Source organism: Ambystoma mexicanum, chromosome 4p (assembly GCF_040938575.1).
Source record: "Ambystoma mexicanum isolate Mex_15411 chromosome 4p, UKY_AmexF1_1, whole genome shotgun sequence".
In the NCBI taxonomy this organism is placed as follows: domain Eukaryota; kingdom Metazoa; phylum Chordata; class Amphibia; order Caudata; family Ambystomatidae; genus Ambystoma; species Ambystoma mexicanum.
Window position 1 is genome coordinate 326,050,922 of NC_090927.1, and position 14,359 is coordinate 326,065,280.

Sequence of the window (14,359 nt, forward strand, 5' to 3'; positions counted from 1 at the left end):
TTACAGAACCTGATTTTGTCTGGTCTTCATGACTCCCGCAAGCTGGGTATCGGGGTATAAAACCCAGACTGGATCTTATTGCCCAAGACTTTTGCTGACCCGGACTACATAAACAAGTGGTCTCTTATGTTAAGTCTTGTCCTGTTTGCAACAAGACCAAAACATCGAGACAAAATGCAGTAGTACTGTTACAACCCATCAAAACACCATCCAAACCAAGGCATATGATCGCAATGGATTTTATTGTGGAGCTACCGAGATTCCGATAACAACACCTGCAACATGGTAGTGGTGGATTGTTTTTCTAAACTAGCCCACTTCAGATCTATGCCTGGTCTCCCCACCATGTTGCAGATGGCCAAAGTCTTTCTTCATGACATTTTTCGGCTACAGGGCCTACCAGTAAAGATCATATCTGATCATGGTTCACAATGTATTGCCTGTTTCTGCATCCATTTATGCAAACATTTGAGTATAAAGGGCAGGCTCAGTTCTGATGACACCCCCAGACCAATGGCCAGACTGAACGGACCAACCAGACCCTGGAGCAATACCTGCATTGCTTTGCCAACACCACACAGGACAACTGGTCTTCTCCGTTAGACATGGCCAAGATAGCCTACAATAATTTCTGACGTTCTTCCATCCAGCAGTCACTGTTTTTTGTTAGTTACATCCAACATCCGAAGGTGTTGCCAACATCCGAAGGTATTGCCCATTGAAGCACTTCCCAGCAGCGCTGTTCCTCCTGTGGATGCTATGGTGCAACAAGTCCAACAAGTACATCGACTCACAGAAGAACTGTTGCAAGAGGTGAAGAAGATGATGAAACAGCAAGCCGACAGACATTGTTCTCAGGAACCCTGCTACCAAGCTTGCTCCAAAGTCTTTGGTCCCCTTTTTGGTACTCCGCCAGATATCCCCTGTGGCCGATAAACTGTGAATATGCGTCACATGGTATATACATCCTGTTTTCCACATCTCTCTATTTAAGCCCTTCACGCCTGATCCCTTTGGACGTTTCCCCTCTCACCCTGCTCCCATGGATGTCACTGGTCACCTTGAGTATGTCGTCTGCTCCATCTGTGTTTCACGGGCCCACAGGGGACGTGTTTATTAATTGATTTACTAGGATGGTTACACTACCTCTGATCGCACCTAGCAACCAGCCTCACAAGTCCATGCCCCTAAGCTGGTCTGTCTGTTCCATCATCGGTGCCCTTGGAAGCCTGCAGTTTCTTGGCCCCCGGATGGGAGGAAAGATGTCACATTCCACTGACACTCACCTGCAGTTCCCAAGAGTTCTGCTAAACATTGTTGCTTGCCCACAGGTACCTGGCGGCTGTACCCACGGTGGTGCAGGTGGGCGTACAACCAGCATCTGCTACAGCATACAGGCGGAATGCGGGGGCACCACGCTCACTAAGGCCACTTCCGGGTTTGCCTAGAAGACGCACCCACGTCATGGCGCTGCCCAGCAGCATGGGCGCCTGTGATTGGCTGCAAAAGCATTTGGTTCCCTGGGCAATACATGATGCCGGAACAGCCAGCATTTTGCAGATAAAAGGCGACAAGACTTTGGTGCAATGCGTTTTAAGGCACCAGTAGCCTCGATCTTTGGGTCCTGTTTTCCTTGCTCCTGTTGATGCTGCCCCTGGGCCTTTTTCTCACACACCTTGCTCTCTCTGCCTGCCCGTCTTCCTCCCTGGTTTGGCTGCCTGTTGCTTTGACTTGTTCCTTCTGCCTGCTCTAGGGTTTGCTTCCAACGAGCAATTTCACTACTTACGGCCATTCAATTACCAAACAAAGACCTCCCGGTAAAGTGGATTCCAATGGCTCTGTATCATGTAAATACTGGGAGGGTTGCCCATGGTGTGGCGGAGCCGGCCCCTGATAGTGCTCGAGTGTCCATCTCCTTGGGATGGAAGGTGACAGCTTTCCCTATCCACATTTACACAGGATGACACCCTGGAATCCCACAGGTCAGTGCCTCCAAATAGAGTAACCGGAAAGCACGCTACAGCTACCAAGCAGCCAGTAAGTCACAGCCCAGTGCCCAGGCGCTTAACACCGGGCCACCCACCACCCTGCCACAAATATTTTCCCCTTGTCCTCCCTATCTTCCCCTGCTCTGCCCTCTCAACTTCCTCTTTTGCTCTGAGACCTGCTCATGTAATTACATCATCTCCAGGCCGTGTAGCTCTCCTCTAAACTTCTGATTCCTCTCCTTCCCTGTTACAGACTGCCATTTGGCAAGGGGCTAGTAGAATCCCTGGCCTTTTGATTTTTTTTAAATTAATTAATTAATCAAATGAAATGGGTTATTCCATCTCTGGAAGGGTAATCTGACAATCAGATTCTCCTTTAATATTATCCATGCTAAAAGGCAAGTGTGTACCTATGCCGTGACTCATCAGTATCCTGATCTGCAGAGCCTGCTCTACTAGTGGCGCAGAGCAGGTTCAGAGGACATATGTGCCCACTTGACAGCTGCAGTGACAGTACAGTATCTGCAGCACAGGGATGTCATCCTCTTTGTTCTTTTGTGAGGGCAGATAACACCCACACTAGAGAGACAGCCACTCCACTGGAAGCTGTCCTGGGAACAGGAATTAAAGGGCACCCCCTTTCACAACAGAAGTAGCCTCACACCAAGATGCTGAATTTATAAAGTCCTGTGAGTCTATTGAGAAGGAGCAGGACAAGTGTAGATGGAGGATGTTCTTTACAGCTAGAGGAAGGTTCCACCATCTTGTTTCTATCTATCTCTATTTTTCCTTCTTCTCCTCTCCACTTACTGTATCACAAAGTACTTTGAGTGTGATGTCAGAAAGCAAAGTCCACTTACTCTAAGAACATGAATTGGATATATCAAGCAGGCTAGCTATAGTCAAATCACTTGTGGGATTGTTCCTTTAAGTCCTTTAAGAGAAGGGGACTACAACTACTTTCTTATGTGATGGGCCTTTGGAAAAAACACTTAAAGAATCAATTGCACCTTTGTTGTGAGATTTGATCTCTACAGAGTCCTCCGCCAGTGAGGAGAGCACTGTGTGTTAAGGCCATGCGTGATCTCTGTCGCCTAACATTCCCAGGGACCAATGGGGATGAACTGCTGTTGGGACAAGACCTGCCTCTCTGCCAGCCACAATGGTACCCCGGACCTCACTGTGAAGGGACACTGACGTTTGTGGTCCAGCGTCCTCTGTGTGTGGGACCAAGAGAACAAGGCCTTAAATCTATCCTTGAGATCCTTGATCAGGTCTCACAGTAACCATTGGACCAAGACAACAGGAAGCCTATGTTCCTCCAGGAAAACTACTTCAAAGTGTGATTTGAGTCTGTTTGACACATGTGTAACCTACGAGACCATTTTGAACTGCTTTTGGCACTCTTCTACGTCGAACCTGAATACTGCGTGTTCAAACCTCTTTACTGCTGCACCACGCTAGCAGAGCATGTTGCTGCCCCAGCTCCAACTTGAACCCCATCATTGCTACCACTACCTTCAAATTGCCCTGTTGATCTGGCAGCATCTTCATTGCCTATTTTCACTGACATTTGACCACACCCTAAGTGATATGTTGAACCACAACCTTCCAACCCAGCATCAGAGTAGCTCGACCCAAACTGCACAACCGGTCACCAGACTCTTTACCATTTAACCAACTGTCAACCCAAATGTGCTAGTCCACATAAGTCGCACTTTTCCGAGCATTGCTTTCAAACCAAATGAGTTCCTGTTTGACCACTGCTCAGCATCAGCTCCCCATCTAGAACAACGTGATTGCTGTACCTGAACCGCTGAACTGCCTGTTTTGACCTGTTTATTGCTGCACCTCCCTAGCTGAGTGCATTGTTGCCTCACCTCGAACTACAAGCTCTTCATTGTATCTGCCGCTGTTGAATCACCACTCAAACCCTCCATCATCTTCATTACTGGTTTTCATTGCTAGTCAAACTGAGACAAGTGGGCCATCCAGCCTGACCCCTGAAAGCCACATGAGACATGTCAAACCAGACTTTGCAGAGAAGAGATGATTCAAAATTAGATTCTTCCCCTCCCATGCACACTATCAAATACTGCAAAGTGCAATTAAGGAAATTCATGAGAAACTTAATATGACACTCAAATTATTAATAAAAAAAACAACATGTCACGTAAGTGATTTTAAAAATAATCTATTTTTGATTTTCAAACTGATAAATGCTGAACAAAGCGAGATAAGATTGCAAGTCAGTTTTCTGTGGCTGATGCATTTCAAGGACCACTTCTTGTTCTTCTAGAGCCTTAACGGACTAAAAATGAATTTCATACCTAAAGAAAGTGTCATGATTAGGTCCCAACAATACTTCTCATGAAATGCAATCTGAATTATAGTAAAGCAACTGTTGGCATGAGGAAAAATAATAACATTGTTAACCTTTCTGTGCACACTTCAAATGATCACTAATCATCATCCTTCCCAATCCTTTGTGTGAGCCACCATCTTAGACAATTAGATTTTGAAATGTGCGCGGGGCTACATTTGTCTGGTATGCAGGCTATAATGCTTATTTTACACAATCAACAATGGAATAATAAAGAAATACCCTAAAACGGGGTGAAGAAAATGAAATATGCTCAATCATTGCCACATCGTTCAAGCCGCTATGCATTGCCCTGATTACCACATGGAGCCATCTAGGCTGGACCCGACGTATATCTACAAGCAAATTCATTAAAGAATGGGAAGCCAATTTTGAGTTTCAAAAAAGTTCTCTCATTTGGAAAGAACTTGAGTGACCTGGAAAATTGGTGAATTCATTAAGCCATACATTGCTCACAAAACTAAAGTATGTTAAAAATGTGAGTGAATTTAGTTTCTATGGGTGTGGTACTGACGTATAAGCCGCCATGGGTGTGACATGCTGCGGTAGTTGTGGCCAGGGCCTAGAGTCTTGGATGAATGGCCGTTGGCCATAGGCCATACTCCCAAGTCTCTAGGCCCTGGCCACAACCACCGCAGCATATCACAGCAAAAGATACACCCGTAGTATCGAATATCGATCAGGTGGTTGTGGGGAGGGCCTAGAGTCTTGGGTGCATGGCCAAAGGCCATGCTCCCAAGACCAAATGTATGCGTATTGAAGTTATAAGCCACAATGGGTGTGATATGCTGTGGTGGTTGTGGCCAGGACCTAGAGTTTTGGTTGCATGGCCATGCACCCAAAAACAGATTTATAAGCACTGCAGTTATAAGGCACCATGGGTTTTATAAAGTGCGGTGGTTGTGGGCAGGATGTAGAGTTTTAGGTGCATGGCTGCAGGCTGTAGGCCGTAGGCCATACACCCAAGACTCTAGGCCCTGTCCACAACCACCGCGGCATGTCACAATCATACATCACACCCATACAATCGAATATCTATCTGGTAGGTGTGGGCAGGGCCTAGAGTCATGAGTGCAAATTGAGTATATGCTGCAGTTAAAATGTTTCATTCTATGGGTGTGCTAACGACTTATAAGCCACCATGGTTCTGATATGCTGCAGTGGTTGTGGCCAGGGCCTAGAGTCTTGGGTGCTGGTCGTAGGCCATATACCCAAGACACTAGGCTCTGGCCACAACCACTGCAGCATATCACATCCATAGATACAGCCATAGAATTGAATATCTATCAGGTGGTTGTGGCCAGGGCCTAGAATCTTGGGTGCATGGTCGAAGGCCATGCACCCAAGTCCGAAGTTATAAGCACTGACATTATACGCCACCATGGGTTTCACCATGGGTTTCATATACTGCAGTGGTTGTGTCCAGGAGCTAGAGTCTTGGGTGCATGGTCGAAGGCCATGCACACAAGACCAAAATTCTAGGTAGTAAAGTTATAAGCCACAATGGTGTGATATGTTGCGGTGGTTTTGGCCAGGACCTACAGTCTTCGATGCATAGCCGAAGGCCATGGACACAAGACCAAAGTTGTAAGCAGTGCAGTTATAAGCAGTGAAGTTGGGTGCATGGCCGGAGGGCATGCACCCAAGAGCAAAGTTATTACCCATGAAGTTATGAGCTAACATGGTTATCATATACTGCACTGGTTGTGTCTAGGACTTAGAGTCGAAGGCCGTGCACCCAAGACTGAGGTTATAAGCACAGAAGTTATAGGTCAGCATGGGTGTGATGTGGTGCAGTGGTTGTGTGCACGACCTAGAGTCTTGGCGTAATCTAACTGTGTATCTTTTGTTACAAATCAGTGGTATTCATTTATCTGTGTGGTTGTTATACAATCTTGGGCAGTTAGATACCTGTTGGCGTACTCTAACTGTTTATAGTCTTTTAATTGAATTTTTGTTAATGTTGACATACACATTAGTTATACAATTTTGGCTTTAAGAAGATTAAATACGCATTTGTAAGATTTGCTGGTAATCTCTGCTTTAGAGTAATGCTACTATCATTACATTCGAACCATCCACATTTATTTTTAATATATGCAGTGTAGTGACCTGCATTGGTTGTGGCTCCTGCGTGGTAGATTATACCTATTGTTGTGAAAGTTTTCTTACCAAGTGACACTTGACCGTGTGTTAATCCAGTCAGCTTGCAGTTGTTTTTGGTACCATTTGCATTGTAACGTAGAACCATTAGTATTATGTAGTTACTATGTGTTTGTATTTGTAAGGTGGAGCGATTATCTGAATTGCAGATAGTACATTATCTGCCATGGTTTGCATTTTGTAGAAGTTGCTGAAATGGAATGGATTCACAATTAGGCATGGATACATGCACAAATCGCTCATTAGGGAATTGTTCATGTGTCACATTATTACATTGTTACAGAGAGTGCATGTATGTTTCCACATGTATGAAATCTGGAAGATTCCATTTATAGGTATGTTTTTGTTTTTGAGTACTTGTAGTAAGTACATTAGAAATTCTTGTGGATGTTGTCAGGATTGTTTGTTGCGTTTCTATGAAGGACTAACATTAGCAAACACAATTCTTCTGTACTCTGTAAGTAAATGTTGTTAACAATTGGTGGCATTTGAAATAGAATATTCATTGCTACATTTGTGTAGCAACTTACACCAGTTTCATTTGAAAATTTGAATGGTCCAGATAGTTCTGTGTCTGAGTGATTTTTTCGGAGTTTCTGTTCCTTCTTTGAAGAAGTACCTGATTTACTTTCACTAATAGGGTCTTCTTTGCTTGTGGTAATTGATGAAGTATTAGCTTCTTTTGCTTTCTTTGAAGGATTTGCAGTCAGATCCTGTTGCATTTCTGTTTTAATTAGTTTTCTTTTACAACGTTTTCCTTTTTCTGGAACAGGATATGATTTCAGATGGGGGGTGTACAGTGAACACAGTCTATTGTACTCAAAAATGCAAGGAATATCAGTGTTCACTTTATTTGCATCAAAGTTGATTAGAAATAGACCCTCAGGTGTACGTAAGCGTGATAGTGCTACGTAGCTCATGCCTTCTTTAAAGACTGTGTTTCCAATATCTATCGATGCTTTGTCTAGGGTAAGACCTTGGGATTTATGAATGGTGACTGCATATGCAAGAGTTAGGGAAAATTGATCTCTACGTACATACATGTCCTTGAAGAGAAGGAATCGAGCTGTTGAGCGCCCTATACTTCTGATTGTTTGTCAAAGAGAATATTTACAAACTGGATGATGTTGTCACGTGGGTATGTTTGAAAGCCAACAACTGTACCCAGTGCCCCTTTAACTAGTCCTTGCTCCACGTCAAGGTTATGTTTAAGCATTACTCTATAATTTAAGGATAATTTTAATATTTTTTCCAACCCAGCTGTGTTGGAGATTGAATTTTCTAAGGTATTTAGTCTTGTTTTGGCTTGTTGACACATGGGTAGTGTCATACAATGTACGTCCAGTTTGTCTGTGGAGCAAATTTCAATTATTGGTTGCATTTCTTTTTTTAACATTGTTTCATTGAATTTGGAACAGCTTGCAAGAGTTGGCATTAAGGCCATACAATTGACATTTTTGTGCGCTTATTGTTCCATAACATTAGTAGCACATGCGTTATTGCCATAAAGTGCATGGATGTGCCGCTTTTTCAATATTGCTTGTGCTTCTTGAGATAGTACATCAATTCTAATACTTTGAAAATATTGGCCTAAGTGAGGTCTGCAGATTGACACATGTTTTCTGATAATTCTCTGTATTGGAAATGTTGCCAAAGGTTGACATTTCCTATGCTGCCAACAGTTTTACGGCAGAGATTGTGTCCTAAGGTTTTAAAAATAGGTTCAACTTTCACTGGTGTCAATTGTAGAAGATCTCCGAAAACGATAATGTGTTTTCCTGCAAATAGTTCTTCGTAGTTTGTTTTAAGTACTTCTTGCAATCTGAGGTGAATCAAAGGCAACATTAGGTTGGAGACCATGTTCACTTCATCTATTAGTAGCATTTGCATTTGTTTTAATGCTCTGCATAGTTCCATTGCAGCTTCTGTAGAAAGTTTGTAATACTCTAATTTGTTTTGGTGTTCTACTGGAAGGAGTAGTAATCGGTGTAAAGTGACACCGCCTATGTTGTAGCCAGCTAAACCTGTGGGGGCAGTTAGAACAGCTGACAGTTTGTTGTTTGTCAATTGTTGAAGGAACTTGCTGATAATTTTGATTAAGAATGTTTTGCCTGAACCAGCTTCACCACTGACGTACAGCAGTATAGGTTTGTAATTTTGACAGGTACATTCTTTATTTTCGTGTTGTACACCATGTGCAATTTCTTTTGTTACTTCTTCAAAAATGGTGCACTGGTCTTTGTTAAGTTTTGATTGTAGTACAGTTAAGTCTTCTGTATCTTCTTCATAGTGATACATGGTGTTTTCCACTTCTGTCATAGCTAATTCTGCCTCATTTGCTATTAGTGGCTGTCCTAGTGGTTCTTGACTTCCTGTTACAGAAGGTTGAATACTGTCGGAAGTGTCCTTATCTAGTTGGGCCTTGAGTTTTTCTTCGTGTTGCTGTTCATTGTGCAACATTGTTTTGTACTGCGTAAAGTTCACATCGTAGATAGCGCTTTCATTTGCTTTGAAAGCGTCTTCATAGCAGGCAGAGTTATCTAGTATCTCTTCCTCTTTACTCCATGGTTTAAAAAGTTGTAGCAGGGACATGTAATATAGTTCTTTGTGTTGAGGAGTTTTTAATGACAATTTGACATGATTAATTAAGCTTTGTTTGGTAAGTTTCACTAAGCTGTCTTCACAATCTGTCACTCTATATCTACCTTTGCTTTCATCGGGTTTTATATTATTTTTGTCGGCAACGTTTTGGGCTATGTGGTATAGACACATGGTTTCCAAAGTGGTACTGCTGTTCGGGTAAGTAGGTCCAGTAAATTGTTTTTTAAAATGTCTTGGCTGTTGGGATAATTTTTGGCTATTGTTTCTATGGCCTCATATGATTTGAGAACATCTTTTTCTAGATTTAGCAGGACCAAGACTTAGCCATACTATATTTTCAGATTTTCCATACAAAGCAGTACTGGTTACACGATCTGCAACTTCATAGGTGCCACATTTTCTGTGAGAGAGCATGTTTGTGCCTAGGCGGTACAATTTCTGAGATAGTGTTTTGTCTGATAATAGGTCATTCCAGAGGTCTTGCAGCTCTGTTTTTTCTGCTTTTGTTAAGTAGGCTGTAACACATCGTGCAATTGCAGTGGAATTGTCTGCAATGTACTGCACATATATGTTTGCATTCCATAAGAGGGCAATGATTGCATTGTAATCATTGATATATTTTGATTCTTCTGTTCTTTTTATGTAATATGTGTTTGTAGGTGATTTACATTTAACACTATGTCGAACTGAAGACATGAAGTTGTTCACTACACCTGTTTCTGTAACTGGTCTAGGGAAACCAAAGCGGCATTTGGTGTAGTATTTCCCTTTGCTTTTGTATTTGCAACGACAATATTTGCCACATTTGTGTCTTTGAAATTGTACAATTTGTCCATGAAGGTCATATGTGTCTTTTGTGAAGGGATTTCACAAGTGACATATTTTGGGATGAACTGTAAAACAGTGGCATCACTTTCCTGACCAAATTTAGGAGCATCTTTAATCCATAAAAGCATCTGGATATGTAGTGCTCCTCTGGCTTGGTATTCTTTTCTCCAAAAGAAGTGTTGCACTTCTCTGAGGGGAGGAACAGTTTTATTACAAATAAAGTGTAGCATAGCAATGAAACGATGGTGGAAATATCTTGAAACATTAACAGGATCTAGAGAGCAAAGTTCTCCAGGTGTTAGTATATCTATGTTGGTTTTGTTGTTGTTTGATATGCATAGGAAATCATGTAAATCTCCCCATGCATATTCTGCACAACTTAATGTAACAAACCAAGTGGGTGGTCCAAGGTTTCTGATCATACAATGTACATCTCTGTGCCCTCGGAACCAGTATTCTTTCATACCACGCATATTTGCAAACAGATTTGTTATGCTTGATTGTAAAACCTCATCTTTTTCTTGCACTTTTTGTATTAATTGCGTAGCTGACATATTTTGAAAGTGGGTTCCAGATTTCAATATGTGTGCATCTCCGTAACATAGGGTTGCTCTTTCACTTTCAAAGAGTAGGTGGAATATATATTCCACATTTTGTCGAAATCTGGGATCTTCAGAATACATTTGTAATGAGCAGTATTCTGATGCTGTTATCTGAGTGGGTCTATCATCGTATCTTCCTCCTTTGCCAGTAGTAAATAGCAGTGGAAAAGCACATGCTTCTATACTTTTTTCCCATATGGTCATTGGTGACCCTTTGGTTTGTCACATTTGGTAAGTTTCTAGTGCATCATCTATGCTCTCATTAGAGTTCAATGGATGAATTATATAATGGTCCAAAAGAGTTGATACTGCAGCAGGATCCACAAGTTCAAATTGACCAGTTTCTGATGACTCTTGAATTATTTCAGTTGTTTCCCTTAGCTTTCTTCAATATTTATTTCTTTGTGTATTCATTATTGTCTTTCAGATATTTCAAGGCTTGTCCAACTTTATGTAAGTCCACGAGTTGTTGCCAATTTATTTTGTCTTTTGTTGGTATACCATTTACTAAGACAATTAAAGAATGCTCTATTGGACGTTGCACTCCTAGAGTGTGCACATTTTCTGTCAGATCTAATGGCAAATAAACTACTTTTCCACAAATGCCTTTCACCAATTCAGAGTGAGGTAATTTTGCTGTTTTTGTTTGAATGTGTATTATTGCTTGAAATGGGTGTTTGAATTATGATGCTCTCATACACATTTAGTTGTTGGGGGGGTTTTGGTAGTGGGACTAATTCCAACTTATTTGTAATAGCACGTGAAGGAGTTTGGTTGTTGTCAAGTTTTGTAGTGCAGTAACTGCAACATATTAGGGGTTCACTTATTTGGTATTTGTTTTCTGCTACAAGGTAGAGAGCTAATTCAAACCATTTGGAATCTTCATTGTCTTCTATTCTGCATGTTATGTCTATAGTTTTTGTGTTACTTTTGTAAAAAGTTCTGTGGCAACACACACACACACATGGCTTGGAACTTCAGCGGATGTACTTTTAAATGTTAGTATTTCTTTTTTGTATTTGTGTAATAGAAGGTTGCCATGTGCAGAATTGTTGCTAGTCTGTTCTAAAACTATTGCATTTTGTAAGTGGCGTTCACTTCCAAAATATTTTCTCTGGATACGGTCAATATCCTCTTGTAGGTATTTAGGTGTGCCATGCAGAAGAGTGTTATTTAAATGGGCTAGTTCTAAAGTTGGACTTTTAGCATTCTACAGTTTATACACTAGATTTCTTACATTTTAATGATGTGTTGATATCATTTTGATATCATGGAAGGTGCTTTTGCAAATAGGTCCTGAAATGCAGGCTAATGAATGTCCTTGTAGTCCTGTGTATTTGTGCACTGGACAGGTATCCATATTTTGCACCCTTTCATTTTCATTTTGTCTTTACCTTTCACATACTGATTGAGAAACTGGCGTAAGGATTTGAAAGATTTGTTAGGAATGTTACACATTGATGTGCACGGCCATTTGTATACTGGACGGTCTGGTTCAGTTGAATGGAGAGTTAATTCTGAGTTTTCTGTGGATACTTTTGTAAGCAGTGTTTCTTGTTCCATGATGGTATTATTCATTTTTCATATCCTCGTCCATTGCTATGGATGGCAATTGTGTTTGTTTGATTTTGTTTGTATGCTTCTGAATTAAAATATGGTTCTGTGGTTGTTGTGTGACTCCATTCACCTGCACAAATATGTAAGAAGTTATTTGTGTTGACATTCCACAACATTCCAGGGCCCAGCCACTCTCCACTTGCACTGCCTCCCTGGCTCCCCCTGTACTGTGGGACTGTCACTGTATCCCTACAGCCCCCCTTCCCAGCACTTCTCAGCACTTGCTCTGCACTTACCTCGCACTTGCCACCAGCTGGCCCTTTTTATTTATTATTTCTTATTTTATTACGCTACTTCCTTGTACTGCACTTCCCCCCCACCTCCTCCCCCTGCACTTTCTCCTTTTCCCCTTACCTCTGCACTTGCGCGATCTGAATGACACCTGGCCTAGTAAGATCGTTTGTCTGTCTTCCCCCTGTTTCCCTCCCTCCCTGCCTCGTCGCGCCTTGAAACACTTGTGTATAGGCGCGTTACAAATACCATATCATATCATATCATATCATATTTATTGAGAAGTTTCTTTTGTAGTTTAGTACTTAGTTTTGTTAGTGGTTTCATCCTGTTTAACACTAAAATAAATAACTTAATTTTGAGAAGGATTGCATTGTCTACGAGAGCTTATAGGATTAATTTTCTATGGTCGGTTTTAAGGGTTGAGGATGATTTCGCTCCTCTTCTTATTAGATTCTGAAGGACTCTGTGGCGGAACATTTTTGCTAAAATACTTTTTTTACTATGGTTTCTTGCTAGTATATCAGGATTTATAGTAGCAGTGTTAGCAGTAGTGGTATCCGAATTCTTGTAAAGCATTTTCTGTTTCGTGCCACATTTTGATAGAGGAGGCAAAGTTTCTGTATTTGAAGCTTCCTTTGTTTTCGCTAAATGACTGCATTAGCTGTTTTGTTTGAACGTTTTGTACAAACTCTGGTAGAGATGGATGCTTACTTTGGGCACTTATTTTCATTTTCTCTATTTCTGTGTTCCTTTCTACGAACTTGCTTTTTGGTAGGCATTCTTTGGGGTCTGATGAAAAAAAGAAGGTACGGGTTGGTGGTCTGTTTTACAATGTATGTGTGCTGTGTGCATACGTGTATGAGTTTGATGGGGAAGATGTTTGTGGTGGTGTGTGAATGTGCATTGGGCAGTTACAATGATTTGGGAAGGCTATTTTTCTGTTTGTATGTTACTACACTGTGCTTCAGATTAGAGTAGAAAGTGAGCTAGTGGTGAGGAGAAGCATTAATAGTAAATGTAATGGTATAAAATTAAAAATGCTATTTGTTTTGTAGTACTAACATTATAAGGCTTGTGTATGTTATTTGTGTTCCAAAAACACGGGGATTTGTGTGCCATTCTGCCTGTTAATCTTTGTTTAATAAATGGGGATTTGTGGGCAGAACTGTTCAGAAATCGATGTTTTTTTTGGTGCGCAAATTACATAAATAACCCACACAGACTCTTTGAGGAACAGTAAGAATATAAAGGTAGTACTGTGGAATGACCAGGTTTCTTCGGATATGTTGTTTGTAGTGTAGATGCTTTTGATTTTCAGGACAGTGGTCTTCACTGCAATTGTAAAAGGAAGAAGTTAGTAATTTTGTGTGTTTAAAGCAGTGATGTTAATATACAAGTTAATTTTTCAGCTTTCGTGGGAGTATTCTCGTTTGATATCTCAACACATAGTATGCGTGCATTTCATTTGACTATGTGCAGCCTTTATATGCTATTTGCAGTATGTTAGTTGAACCTGCTTCGCAAATGAGTACAATTTTAAGTTCATGAAATTCCCTGGTTTTTTTTCCAGCTGTTTTGTACATAGCAGAGAGGTTTGGAAGTGATAGGTCATTATAGTAGATGGGAAAAAATTGAATCTTTCATATTATAAGTAGGAATGCGAAAAATCAGGAGCACCTGAGAGGGAGATGTCATCACAGCAATCGGGAATGTTTATTTTTCTCATACAATCGCATTGGAAGTAGCATTAATTTAGGCGGAAGACAGTAAAAAATTGTGACATTTTTTAATGGAAAATCGAGTTTCGTGCGTAAATCGGGAGGGTTGGTACGTATGTATAGGTTATGCGGGTGATAGTAAGAGGTAGCGCGATCTTTCGATGAAAAATCAGAAGTCTGGCGCTTAAAGCATATGTATGTATTGGCTTTGCAGATTTAGTGACA